Here is a 12,720-nt window from a genome sequence, read left to right on the forward strand (position 1 = left end):
GGTACTCGATTTCATCTACACTTTTGGGGCAATTTTCGTACCACCCAACAAACGATGGTTAGTGTTTCGAACCAAACGATGGTTAGTGTTTGAAATATCAAACGCAGAACGCGAAAAGCATTTATAAATTTAGGAGAAGAATGCTATAAGGATCTCTTGGTCCTCAATTTCATCTAGACTTTTCAGGCGATTTTTGTATCACCCCACAAAAATCGACCGATGGCTAGTGTTTAAATTCTGATGTGGAACTCGAAACAAAATTATAAAATTTGGAGAATAATGCTATAAGGGTTTCCTGGTCCTCGATTTCATCTGGTCTTTTCGGGGGATTTTTGTACCACCCGACAAAAATAGACCGAAAATCGTATTTTCGGACCAGACGATGGCTAATGTTTGAAATCTAGCGTAAAACCCGAAACACAGTCATAAATTTTGGAGAAGAATGCTATAATGGGGCCCCGATCCTCGATTTCATATGGATTTTTCGGGCAATTTTCGTACCACCCAACTAAAATGGATTGAAATCCGTATTTCCGAACAAAACGATGGCTAGTATTTGAAATCTGAAGCGGAAACCGAAACACAGTTATAAATTTATGGAATTCTATAAGTTAATATTATCTTTGTTTTATAGTTTTACATCATAACAAAGTTATAATAACATATAATAAAGTAGAGTTGTCAAATAAAGTAATAATTACATATTTATTTGACAACTCTTTTTTATTTAATGATATTACTATCTTCATTATGCAGTCAAACATTAAAATAAAGATAATAATAACATATAATTAAATAGAATTATCAAATAAATTAATAATTACATATTTATTTGACAACTCTTTTTTATTTAATGATATTACTATCTTCATTATGCAGTCAAACATTAAAATAAAGATAATAATAACATATAAAAAAATTGAGTTGTAAAGTTGTCAAATAAAGTCATAATTACATATTTATTTTACAACTCAATTTTGTTATATGTAATTATTATTTTGGAATCCATATTTATGAACCAGATGATGGCTTGTTTTTGAAATCTAATCCGAAACTCGAAACCCGAAACACAATTTTAAATTTAGGAGAAGAATGCTATAAGGGTCTAACACTCCTCGATATCATCTGGACTTTTCAGGCGAAAATCGTACCACCCGACAAAAATGGACCAATTTTTTTTTTGTACAAGAAGATGGCTAGGGTTTAAAATCTGATTGGTAGGGTTTGAAAATCATACCAAACAACAATAATGGACCGAAAACCGTATTTTCGGACTAGACGATGGCTAGTGTTTTAAATTTGAGACGGAACCCGAATCACAGCCTTAAATGTAGGAGAAGAATTCTAAAAGAATCTTCTGAACCTTGACTTCATTTGGACTTCTCTGGCGACTTTTGTACATCACAACAAAAATACACTAAAATTCGTATTTTTGGTTTAAACGACGGCTAGTGTTTGAAATATGATGTCGAGCCCGACACACAGCTACAAATTTTGGAGAGAAATGCTATAAGGGTCTTTTGGTCCTCGATTTTATCTGGACTTTTCGAGCGATATTCGTTCCCCCTGACAAAAATGGACTAAAATATGTATTTCTTGACCAGACGATGGCTAGTGTTTGAAATCTAACCCGAAACACAATTATAAATTTAGGAGAAGCATGCTAAAAGTCTCTCCCGCTCCTGAGTTTCATCTGGACTTTTAGGGCGATTTTCGTACCACCCGACAAAAATGGACTAAAATCCGTAACATATAATAAAATAGAGTTGTCAAATAAATATGTAATTATTACTTTATTTGAATACTCTAATTTAATTTATATTATTATTATCTTCGTTTTATAGTTTTACTTTATAACAAATAGATAATAATGACATATAAAAAAATAGAGATATCAAATAAAGTAATAATTACATATTTATTTTATTAGGATTTAGTGTGTTATGGTGTTTAGGGTTTAAGAAATCACGTTTAGGGATTAAGGTTTAGAGTTTAAGGTTCAAATAAAGATGTAATTATTAATTAATTTATTAGAAAACAATATTTTATTATATGTTATTCTAATCTTCTTTATTAAATGTTATTATTATCTTCGTTTTGTAATTGTAATTAATAACAAAGATAATAATAACATATAACAAAATTGAGTTGTCAAATAAATATGCGAAAATTAATTTATTTGACAACTCTATTTTATTATATGTTATTATTATCTTCGTTTTGTAATTGTAATTAATAACAAAGATAATAATAACATATAAAAAAATTGAGTTGTCATCGTTATTAAGTACAACTACAAAACGAAGATAATAATAATATTTAATAAAATAGAGTTGTCTAATAAATAACTAATTATTACTTTATTTGACAACACTATTTTATTATATGTTATTATTATCTTCGTTTTATTGTTTTACAACGTAAAGAAGTTAATAATATATAATAAAATTGAGTTTATCAAATAAATATGTAATTAGTATTTTATTTTATTATATGCTACAATTATCTTCATCATGTAGTACAACTATCTGTATTTTCGGACCAGATGAGGGCTTGTGGTTGAAATTTGACGCGGAACCTGAAATATTGTTATAAATTTAGGAGAAGAATGCTATAAGGGTTTCCTGGTCCTCGATTTCATCTGGACTTTTTGGGCGATTTTCGTACCACCCTACAAAAATGGAAAGAAATATGTATTTTCTAAGAAGACAATGGCTAGTGGTATTATAAGGAATCTGAAACACATTTATAAATTTAAGAGAAGAATTCTATGAGGGTCTCCCGGTCCTTGATTTCATCTAGACTTCTCGAGCGATTTTCATACCACTAGACTAAAATGGATTGAAATCTATATTTTTGCACTACACGATGGCTAGTGTTTGAAATCTGACCCGGAATCTGAAACACAGTTATATATTTAGCTGAAGAAATCTATAAGGGACTCCTGGTCCTCGGTTTCATCTTGTATTTTTGGGTGATTTTCATACCACCCGACTAAAATGGACCGAAATTCGTATTTTTGAACAAAACAATGGCTAGTGTTTGAAATCTGACACAGAACTCAGAACACAGTCATAAATATAGGAGAAGAATGCTATAAGGGTCTCTCAGTCCTCGATTACATTTGGACTTTCTAGGCGATTTTCTTACCCCTCGACAAAAAAGGATCGAAATATATATTTTCACAGAAGATGATGGCAAGTGTTTGAAATATGTCGCTGAACCTAAAAACCAGTAATAAATTTAGGAGAAGAATGCTATCAGAGTCTTCTGGTCCTCGATTTCATTTGGACTTTTCGGGTGGTTTTCGAACCACCTAACAAAAATGAACAGAAATCTGTATTTTCGGACCAGACGATTGCTAGTGTTTGAATCTTACGCAAAACTTGAGACACTGTTACATATTAAGGAGAAGAATGATATAAGGGTCGCCCGGTCCTCGATTTCATCTGGACTTTTTGGGCAATTGGTGTACGCCTCGACAAAAATGTTTCAATATCTGTATTTTCTGACCAAACGATGGCTTGTGATTGAAATCTGACGCGAAACTCGAAACAATGTTATATATTTAGGAGAAGAATGCTATAACGGTATTCTTGTCCTCTATTTCAACTAGACGTTAAGGGCAATTTTCGTACCACACGACAAAAATGGACCGAAATCCAAATTTTCAAACAAGACGACGGATAGTGTTTGAAATCTGATGCGGAACCTGGAACACAGTTAGAAATTTAGGAGAAGAATGCTATAAGAGTCTCTTGGTCCTCGATTTCATCTGGACATTTCGGGCGATTTTTGTAACACCCGACTAAATTGGACAGTAATCCATATTTACGAACTAGACGATGGCTAGTGTTTGAAATCTGACGCGAAACCCGAAACACAAATTTAGATTTAGAAGAAGAATGCTATAAGGGTTAGACGTTAAGGGCAATTTTCGTACCACACGACAAAAATGGACCGAAATCCAAATTTTCAAACAAGACGACGGATAGTGTTTGAAATCTGATGCGGAACCTGGAACACAGTTAGAAATTTAGGAGAAGAATGCTATAAGAGTCTCTTGGTCCTCGATTTCATCTGGACATTTCGGGCGATTTTTGTAACACCCGACTAAATTGGACCGTAATCCATATTTACGAACTAGACGATGGCTAGTGTTTGAAATCTGACGCGAAACCCGAAACACAATTTTAGATTTAGAAGAAGAATGCTATAAGGGTGTCTTGGTCCTCGATTTCATCTAGACTTTTCGGGCGAGTTTCATACCCCTCAATAAAAATTGATCAAAATATGTATTTTCGCGGAACCTGAAATCTTACGCGGAACCTGAAACACGGTTATATATTAAGGAGAAGAATTCTATAAGGGTTTTCCGGTCCTCGATTTCATTTGGACTTTTGGATCGATTTTCGTAACACCCAACAAAAACGAACCGAAATCTATATTTCTGGACCAGAAGAGGGCTTGTTGTTGAAATTTGACGCGGAACTTGAAATACTGTTATAAATTAAGGAGATGAATGCTATAAGGGTTTCCTGGTCCTCGATTTCATCTGGACTTTCTGGGCGATTTTCGTAGCACCCGACAAAAATGGAAAGAAATTTGTATTATCGAACAAGACAATGGCTAGTGTTTAAAATCTGATGTTGTCAAGATATTATCAGGACTTTTGTATCAAAACTAGTGGTATTATAAGGAATCTAAAACACATTTATAAATTTAGGAGAAGAATTCTATAACGGTCTCTCGGTCCTCGGTTTCATCTGGACTTTTCGGGCGATTTTCATACCACTAGACTAAAATGGATTGAAATCTATATTTTCGGACCAGAAGATGACTAGTGTTTGATATCTGACCCGGAATCCGAAACACTGTTATATATTTAGGAGAAGAATGCTATAAGGGACTCCTAGTCCTCGATTTCATCTTGTATTCTCGGGTAATTTTCGTACCACCTGACTAAAATGGACCAAAATTCGTATTTTTGAACAAAACAATGGCTAGTGTTTGAAATCTGACACGGAACTAGGAACACAATTATAAATTTATGAGAAGAATGCTATAAGGGTCTCTCAATCCTCGATTTCATTTGGACTCTTCAGGCGATTTTCGTACCACCTAACAAAAATGAACAGAAATCTGTATTTTCGGACCAGACGATGGCTAGTGTTTGAAATTTTACATGGAACCCGAAACACAGTTATAAATTTTGTAGAAGAGTGCTATAAGGGTCTCTCGGTCCTCGATTTCATCTGGACTTTGCGGGCAATTTTTGTTCCCCTCGACAAAAATGGACCAAAATCTGTATTTTCGGACCAGACGATGGCTAGTGTTTGAAATTTTACATGGAACCCGAAACACAGTTATAAATTTTGTAGAAGAGTGCTATAAGGGTCTCTCGGTCCTCGATTTCATCTGGACTTTGCGGGCAATTTTTGTTCCCCTCGACAAAAATGGACCAAAATCTGTATTTTCGGACCAGACGATGGCTAGTGTTTGAAATTTTACATGGAACCCGAAACACAGTTATAAATTTTGTAGAAGAGTGCTATAAGGGTCTCTCGGTCCTCGATTTCATCTGGACTTTGCGGGCAATTTTTGTTCCCCTCGACAAAAATGGACCAAAATCTGTATTTTCGGACCAGACGATGGCTAGTGTTTGAAATTTTACATGGAACCCGAAACACAGTTATAAATTTTGTAGAAGAGTGCTATAAGGGTCTCTCGGTCCTCGATTTCATCTGGACTTTTCCAGCGATTTTCATACCACCCGACAAAAATGGACCGAAACATAGTAATAAATTTGACGCAGAAATTGTAACATAGTAATAAATTTTGGAGAAGAATGCTATAACGGTCTCCAGGTCCTCGATTTCATCTTGACTTTTCGGGTGATTTTCATACCACTAGACTAAAATGGATTGAAATCCGTATTTTCGGACCAGACGATGGCTAGTGTTTGTAAGTTGACATGGAACCTGAAATACAGTTAAAAATTTAGAAAGAGAATGCTATAAGGGTCTCTCGGTCGTCAATTTTATCTGGATTTTTCGGGCAATTTTCGCACCCCTCGACAATAATGTACCAAAATCTATATTTTCATACCAGACGATGGCTAGGGTTTGAAATCGGACACGGAATCCGAAACATTGTTAAATATTTAGGAGAATAATGATATAAGGGTCTCCTTGTCCTAGATTTCATCTGGTTTTTTCGGGTGATTTTCGTACCACCCGACTAAAATGGACTGAAATTCGTATTATTAAACAAAACAATGGCTAGTGTTTGAATTCCGACACGGAACTCGGAACACAATTATAAATTTATGAGAAGAATGCTATAAGGGTCTCTCGGTCCTCGATTTCATTTGGACTCTTCAGGCAATTTTCGTACCAACTTCACAAAAAAGGAAAGAAATCTATATTTTCAGACCAGTAATAAATTTTGGAGAAGAATGCTATAAGGGTCTCCCGGTCCTCGATTTCATCTAGGATATTCGGGCGATTTTCGTACCACCCGACAAAAATGGACTGAAATCCATTTTTTCGAAGAAGACAATTGCTAGTGTTTGAAATATGAGGAGAAACCCGAAACTGAGTTATCAATTTAGGAGAAGAATGCTATAAGGGTCTCCCGTTACTCGAGTTCATCTGATCTTTGTGGGCGATTTTAGTATCACCCTACAAAAATAGACCGAAATTCGTATTTTTGGACCTGACGAGGGCTAGTATTTGAAATCTAACGCAGAACCCGAAACTCAGTTATAAATTTAGGAGAAGAATGCCACAAGAATCTTCTTCTCCTCGACTTCATCTAGACGTTTCGAGCGATTTTCGTACCCCTCGACAAAAATGGACCAAAATCTATATTCTCAAACCAGACGATAGCTAGTGTTTGAAATCCCCGCGGAACCCGAAACACAGTGATAAATTTTGTAGAAGAATGCCATAAGGGTTTCCCGGTCCTCGATTTCATCTGGACTTTTCGGGCGACTTTCATACCATTCGACAAAAATGGACCGAAATCAGTATATCCGGAACATATGAAGGCTAGTGTTTGAAATTTGACACGAAACCCGAAACAAAGTTATAAATTTTGGAGAAGAGTGCTAAAAGGGTATCCCGGTCCTTGATTTGATCTGGACTTTTTGGGCGACTTTCATACCACCCGACAAAAATGGACCGAAATTAGTATTTTCGGACCAGACGAGGGCTAGTGTTTGAAATTTGACGCGGAACCTGAAACACAATTATAAATTTTGGAGAAGAATGCTATAATGGTCTCCCAGTCCTCGATTTTCACTTGACTTTTCGGGCAATTTTCATACCGCTAGAGTAAAATGGATTGAAATCCGTATTTTCAGACCAGCAATGGCTAGTGCTTGAAATTTGTCAAGGAACCCGAAATACAGTTATAAATTTAGAAGAAGAATGCTATAAGGGTCTCTCGGTCGTCAATTTCATCTGGACTTTTCGCGCGATTTTCGTAACGCTCGACAAAAATGAACCAAAATCTATATTTTCGGACCAGACGATGGCTAGTGTTTGAAATCTGACCCAGAATTCGAAACATTGTTATATATTTAGGATAAGAATGATATAAGGGTCTCCCGATCCATCATTCATCTGGTATTTGCAATAAGGGTCTCTCGGTCCTCGATTTCATGTGGACTTTTTAGGCGATTTTTTTACCCCTCCACAAAAAGGGATCGAAATGTATATTTTCGGACCAGACGATTGCAATTGTTTGAAATCTGGCGTGGAACCTAAAAACCAGGAATAAATTTTTGAGAAGAATGCTATAAGGGTCTCTTGGTCCTCGATTTCATCTGGGCTTTAAGGGCGTTTTTCATACCACCCGACAAAAATGGACCGAAATTAGTATGTTCGAACAAGACAATTGCTAGTGTTTGAAATCTGAGGCGGAACCCGAATCTCAGTTATAAATTTAGGAGAAGAATGTTATAAGGGTCTCCTAGACCTCGATTTCATGTGGTCTTTTCGGGCGATTTTCATGTCACTCGACAAAAATGGACCAAAATTCGTATTTTCGGACCAGACGATGGCTAGTGTTTAAAATCTGGCGTGAAACGCGAAACACAATGTTAAATTTTGGAGAACAATGCTATAAGGGTCTCTCGGTGCTCGATTTCATCTCGACCTTTCGTGAGATTTCGTACCCTCGACAAAAATGGATTAAAATCTGTATTTTCGGACCAGACTTTGGCTAGTGTTTGAAATCTAGCTCGGAACTCGAAACAAAGTCATAAATTTGGGAGAAGAATGCTATAAGGGTCTCCCGGTCCTTGATTTCATTTGGATTTTTCAGGCAATTTTCATTCGATCCAACCAAAATGGACTGAAATCTGTATTTTTGAAAAAGGCTATCGCTAGTGTTTGAAATCTGACGCGTAACCCGAAACACTGTTTTAAATTTCAGAGAAGAACGATATAAGGGTCTCCCTATCCTAGATTTCATCTTGCCTTTTCGAGCAATTTTCGTACCACCCGACTAAAATGGACCGAAATCCGTATTTTCGAACAAGACGATTGTTAGTGTTTGAAATCTGACGCTGAACCCGAAACACTCTTATAAATTTAGGAGAAAAATGTTGTAACGGTCGCCCGATCCTCGATTTCATCTGGACTTTTCGGGGTATTACGTACAAGACGATGGCTAGTGTTTGAAATTTGGCGTGGAACCCGAAACAAATTTAGAAATTTTGGTGAAGAATACTATAATGGTCTCAAGGTCGTCGATTTCATCGGGACTTTTCGATCGATTTTCGTACCACCCGACTAAAATGGACCGAAATCCTTTTTTTTGAACAAGACGATTGCTAGTGTTTAAAATATGACGTGGAACCCGAAAGAAAATTATAAATTTAGAAGAAGAATGATATAAGGGACTCTCGGTCCTCGAATTCATTTGGACTTTTCAGGCGATTTTTGTACCCTTCGACAAAAAAGGGCCAAAATCGGTATTTTCAGACCAGGCGATAGCTAGTGTTTGAGATCTGGTGCAGAACTCGAAACATAGTTATAAATTTTGGAGAAGAATGCAATAAGGGTCTCCCGATACTCGATTTCAGCTGGACTTTTTAGGCAATTTTCCTACCACCCAACAAAAATGGACCAAAGTCAGTAGTTTCGGACCAAACGATGGCTAGTGTTTGAAATCTGACGCGGAACCCAAAACACATTTATAAATTTAGAAGAAGAATTTATAAGGGTCATTTGGTCCTCGATTTCATCTGGACTTTTCAGGCGATTTTTGTAGCCATCGATGATAATGGACCAAACTCTGTATTTTCAGACCAGACGATGGCCAATGTTTGAAATCATATGCGGAACCCGAAACACAGTTATAAATTCAAGAGAAGAATGCTATAATAAGAGTCTTCAGGTCCTCGACTTCATATGGACTTTTCTGACGAACAACCCGAAACAAAGTTATAAATTTTGTTATATATTGTTATTATCTTTGTTTTATAGTTTTAGTTCATTACGAAGATAATAATAATATATAATAAAATAGAGTTGTCAAATAAATATGTAATTATTTGTTTATTTGACAACTCAATTTTGCTCTATGTTATTATTATCACTGTTTTATAATTCTACATCATAACTAAGTAATAATTACATTTTTATTTGACAACTCAATTTTCTTATATGTTTTTATTATTTTCGTTTTGTAATTGTACTAAATAAGGAAAATAATAATAATAGATAATAAAATCGAGTTGTAAATTAAATACAAAACGAAGATAATAATAATATATAATAAAATAGTGTTGTTAAATAAATATTTAAGTATTACATTATTTGACAACTCTATTTTATTTAATGTTATTATTATCTTTGTTTTATGGTTTTATTTCATAACAAAGATAATAATAACATATAATGAAATAGAGTTTTCCAATAAAGTAATAATTACATGTAAATTTTACAACTCAATTTTGTTATATGTTATTATTATTTTCGTTATTTAGTACAACTACAAAATAAACATAATAATAACGTATAATAAAACAGAGTTGTCAAATAAATATGTAATTATTAGTTTATTTGATAATTCTATTTTATTATATGTTATTATTATCTTCATTTAGAAGTTTGACTGCATAACGAATATAGTAATATCATTTAATTAAATTGAGTTGTCAAGTAAATATATAATTATTACTTTATTTGACAACTCTAATTTATTATATGTTATTATTATCTTCGTTTTATAGTTTTATTTCATAACTAAGATTATAATAACATATAATAAAATAGAGTTGTCAAATAAAGTAATAATTACATATTTATTTTACAACTCAATTTTGTTATATGTTATTATTATTTTCATTATTTAGTACAACTACAAAACGAAGATAATAATAACATACAATAAAATAGAGTTGTCATATAAATATGTAATTATTAATTTATTTGACAACTCTATTTTATTATATGATACTATTATCTTCGTCATGTAGTTGTAATTTATAACGAAGATAATAGACACACATAATAAAATAGAGTTGTCTAATCAAGTAATAATTACATATTTATTTGACAATTCTATTTTGATATATTTGTTTTAGAGTTTTAGTTCATAACGAAGATGATAATAACATATAATAAAATAGAGTTGTCAAATAAATATGTAATTATTTTTTTATTTGACAACTCAATTTTCTTCTTTGATATTATTATCACCATTTTATAGTTCTACGTCATAACTAAGATAATAATAACATATAATAAAATAGAGTTGTCAAACAAATAAGTTATAATAATAACATATAACAAAATAGAGTTGTCAAATAAAGTAATAATTATATTTTTATTTGACAACTCAATTGTCTTATATGTTTTTATTATTTTCATTTGGTAATTGTACTAAATAACAAAAATAATAATAATAATAATAATATATAACAAAATGAAGTTGTAAATTCAATACAAAACGAAGATAATAATAATATATAATAAAATAGTGTTGTTAAATAAATATTTAAGTATTACATTATTTGACAACTCTATTTTATTATATGTTATTATAATCTTAGTTATGAAATAAAACTATAAAACGAAGATAATAATAATATATAATAAAATAGTGTTGTTAAATAAATATTTAAGTATTACATTATTTGACAACTCTATTTTATTATATGTTATTATAATCTTAGTTATGAAATAAAACTATAAAACAAAGATAATAATAACATATAATAAAATAGAGTTTTCCAATAAAGTAATAATTACATGTAAGTTTTACAACTCAATTTTGTTATATGTTATTATTATTTTGGTTATTTAGTACAACTACAAAATAAACATAATAATAACGTATAATAAAACAGAGTTGTCAAATAAATATGTAATTATTAGTTTATTTGATAATTCTATTTTATTATATGTTATTATCATCTTCGTTATGAACTAAAACTCTAAAACAAATATATCAAAATAGATTTGTCAAATAAACATGTAATTATTACTTTATTGGAAAACTCTATTTTATTATATGTTATTATCATCTTCGTTATGAACTAAAACTCTAAAACAAATATATCAAAATAGATTTGTCAAATAAACATGTAATTATTACTTTATTGGAAAACTCTATTTTATTATATGTTATTATAATCTTAGTTATGAAATAAAACTATAAAACGAAGATAATAATAACATATAATAAAATAGAGTTGTCATATAAATATGTAATTATTAATTTATTTGACAACTCTATTTTATTATATGATACTATTATCCTCGTCATGTAGTTGTACTTTATAACGAAGATAATAAACACATATAATAAAATAGAGCTGTCTAATCAAGTAATAATTACATATTTATTTGACAAATCTATTTTGATATATTTGTTTTAGAGTTTTAGTTCATAACGAAGATGATAATAACATATAATAAAATAGAGTTGTCAAATAAATATGTAATTATTTTTTTATTTGACAACTCAATTTTTTTCTTTGATATTATTATCACCATTTTATAGTTCTACGTCATAACTAAGATAATAATAACATATAATAAAATAGAGTTGTCAAATAAATATGTAATTATTTTTTTATTTGACAACTCAATTTAGTTCTTTGATATTATTATCACCATTTTATAGTTCTACGTCATAACTAAGATAATAATAACATATAATAAAATAGAGTTGTCAAACAAATAAGTTATAATAATAACATATAACAAAATAGAGTTGTCAAATAAAGTAATAATTACATTTTTATTTGACAACTCAATTGTCTTATATGTTTTTATTATTTTCAATTTGTAATTGTACTAAATAACGAAAATAATAATAACATATAACAAAATCGAGTTGTAAATTAAATACAAAACGAAGATAATAATAATATATAATAAAATAGTGTTGTTAAATAAATATTTAAGTATTACATTATTTGACAACTCTATTTTATTTAATGTTATTATTATCTTTGTTTTATGGTTTTATTTCATAACAAAGATAATAATAACATTATTTCATAACGAAGATAATAATAACATATAATAAAATAGAGTTTTCCAATAAAGTAATAATTACATGTAAATTTTACAACTCAATTTTGTTATATGTTATTATTATTTTTGTTATTTAGTACAACTACAAAATAAATATAATAATAACGTATAATAAAACAGAGTTGTCAAATAAATATGTAATTATTAGTTTATTTGATAA

The sequence above is a fragment of the Cicer arietinum genome, chromosome 5 (assembly GCF_000331145.2).
Source record: "Cicer arietinum cultivar CDC Frontier isolate Library 1 chromosome 5, Cicar.CDCFrontier_v2.0, whole genome shotgun sequence".
Taxonomy (NCBI): Eukaryota; Viridiplantae; Streptophyta; class Magnoliopsida; order Fabales; family Fabaceae; genus Cicer; species Cicer arietinum.